The 2,500-nt window shown below is 79.2% G+C and overlaps 1 non-coding gene across 1 annotated transcript; it reads right to left on the bottom strand.

Annotated features, from left to right (window-relative positions):
* Window positions 1-400: 400 nt before the first annotated feature.
* Window positions 401-553, bottom strand: LOC134509261 (5.8S ribosomal RNA). The gene has a single exon (XR_010069270.1). It is a non-coding gene; the product is annotated as a 5.8S ribosomal RNA (ribosomal RNA).
* Between the last annotated feature and the right edge of the window lie 1,947 nt (window positions 554-2,500).

Genomic DNA, 2,500 nt, shown 5'->3' on the forward strand with positions numbered 1-2,500 from the left:
GACGGGAGAGGAAGGGGGGGCGGCGACGGGGATGACCCCCGTCCCCGGCACGCTCGGCGCGCGCGCGCGGCAGCGACGGCACGGTACCGCGCGGTACCCACCCGCAGACAGCCGCCCGCGCGGGAGGGCCGGGGACGAGGCCCGCGCCTCCCCCCAACCGGCGTCTCTCCCCACCGCCGCGCCGGGCCCGACCGGACTCGGCGAGCCCCGGCCAACCACCGGCGAGACGAGCTCCGCAGAGCGGGCGCTCCGGGAGCGGGGAGCTTCGGAGCGCTCCCCGAGTCTGCACTTAGGGGGACGAAGGCCCTCGGGAGGGGCCTGCGAGGCACCCCAGCCGCGCCGCTCGTGCGGCCGTCGCCCGGCCAAGGGGCGGCGGCCGAGCCGGCGATTGATCGCAAAGCGACGCTCAGACAGGCGTAGCCCCGGGAGGAACCCGGGGCCGCAAGTGCGTTCGAAGTGTCGATGATCAATGTGTCCTGCAATTCACATTAATTCTCGCAGCTAGCTGCGTTCTTCATCGACGCACGAGCCGAGTGATCCACCGCTAAGAGTTGTCTCGTCTTTCGGCACCGCCCCGCGCGCGCGGGAGGGCCGGGAACGCTCGCCAGGAGCGGCCCCTCTCGGAGGACGGCCCAACCGCCTGCCCCGCCGGCCGGCCCCCCCTTCCTCCCCTCACATCCCCGCGCGGGGCGGGAGGGGAAAGAACGGCGGAGCAGCGGCGCGACGGGGGCGAGACGGAGGGGCCTCGCCTCGACTGACCGTACGAGCAACGCCCAAGGAGGGCCACAAAAAGGGAGGAAACGCCCCGAGCGGCGACGAGGGCCTGGGAGCCCGCGCTCCCCACCGGCCGCAGGCGACGGCAAGCGCCTCGCTCGCTTCGGGGGCGGCCCAGGCGCCCGGGCTCGGCCCGGCCTCCGCACGGAGGCGGCGGCGCGCCCGGCCGCTCCGCCTGTCCGCCTCGAGCGGGCGGCGCGGGGGGCCCCGACGGCTACCCCGCGCGCGCGCCTCCGCGCGCGCCGCTCCGCCGCGCTACGGGCAGCCTAACTCCTCCCCGGGGTCCCGCCCCGACGGCACCTCGGCGGCTCCGCGCCGCCGCGGCCGGACGCGGACGCGCCCCGAGCCGGCGACGCACGACGCCCGCGGCCCGCCGGACGGCGGCCCGCCGCGCTGCGGCCGCCCTGCACCGGCACCACCGCCGCCGCCGCCGCTTCCCGTCTCCTTCCGCGGGCACGCGCCGAGCGGAAGGCGGACGGCCGCCTGAGGCGGGGGCGGCTCCCGCTCTCCCCGTTTCCACGCGGAGACCGGGAGTGGGACGCCCCCGCTTGCCCCGACCGCCTGCACGGCTCGGCCGGGAAGGCGAAGACGGGGAGGCGAAGCGGCTTAGGCGGGGCCCGGGGCCGGGACGGCCCGGCGGCGGGGGGCTCCGTCCGGCAGACCGAGCGGCGACGCCGCCGCACGGGCAACGGGGTGGCGCCCTCGCCGGCGCTTAGCGGCGGGAGAACGCCGAGCGCTCGCCGGGACGGGGGAGGGAGGAGCGGCGCCGCAGCGCGACGCAGCCGCTGCGACGGAGGCGCGGCGTCCCTTCCCGCCCCCCCCCGCGCACGGGCTGTGCGGGGGGAAGGGCGCAGGGCCGCCCGGCGGCGGGTCCCCCCCTTGCGGGGACCCGCCGCGAGCCCCGGCGGGGAGCCCGCGCTCCTCGCCGGGGTCGCCCGTTCCGAGGCGGGCAGGTCGGACACGGCCGACCGCTCGCGCCGCGGTCTCTCCGCCGAGACCGGGCCGCGGAGAGGGGGGGGCAGGGGTGCCCCTCCCCGGCACGGGCCGCCCGCGGGACGCGGTCGCAGGCGACGGCCGTCCGGGAGAGGCTCTCTCACCGCGAGAGAGAACTCCCGGCCGCCGCCGCCGAGCCGGCCGGCCCCCCGGGCGACGCCGAGCCGCCCGAGTCTTTAAACCCCCGCCCGGCCCCCGCGGCCCTTCGACCCCCGGAGACGCGCCGAGAGACGCGCCGAGGGAAGGGACCGCGAGAGCGCGGACGCTAGGTACCTGGCCCTGGGGCGAGGGAAACGAACTTTAGGCCCCGCGGGGGTGCCTCCCCCACTGCCACCTTCGGGGGAGCGTCCGCCCGCGGGGGCCGCGCCCGACGTCCGCCGCCACAACCACGTCCTCCGGCCCCGGGGCCCGGGGTTTCCCTCTGGCCCGGCGCTGCGCCCGGGAGGAGAGCCGTGGCTCGGGCCGCCCGCTGGGAGAGCGGGACGCCACGCGGCTTGCCGAGCCTCGCCCGCCGAGGGCGAGCGGCGGCGGCGGCGGAGCCCCCGTTCCCGGCTCCCCAGGCAGGAGAGGGACGGGGGGCGGGGGACGCCGCCGCGCCGCTCGCTCGGCGCGCCGTACCCGGAACGCCCGGAGCCCTCCGCGGGCTTACCCGGCAGCCCTACCGAACGTCCGTGCGAGAAGGGAACTGTGACATTCACACCGACACAGCCCCGGGCACGGGGTGCGGGGAGGG

This window comes from Chroicocephalus ridibundus, unplaced genomic scaffold (genome assembly GCF_963924245.1).
Source record: "Chroicocephalus ridibundus unplaced genomic scaffold, bChrRid1.1 SCAFFOLD_161, whole genome shotgun sequence".
Classification (NCBI taxonomy): Eukaryota; Metazoa; Chordata; class Aves; order Charadriiformes; family Laridae; genus Chroicocephalus; species Chroicocephalus ridibundus.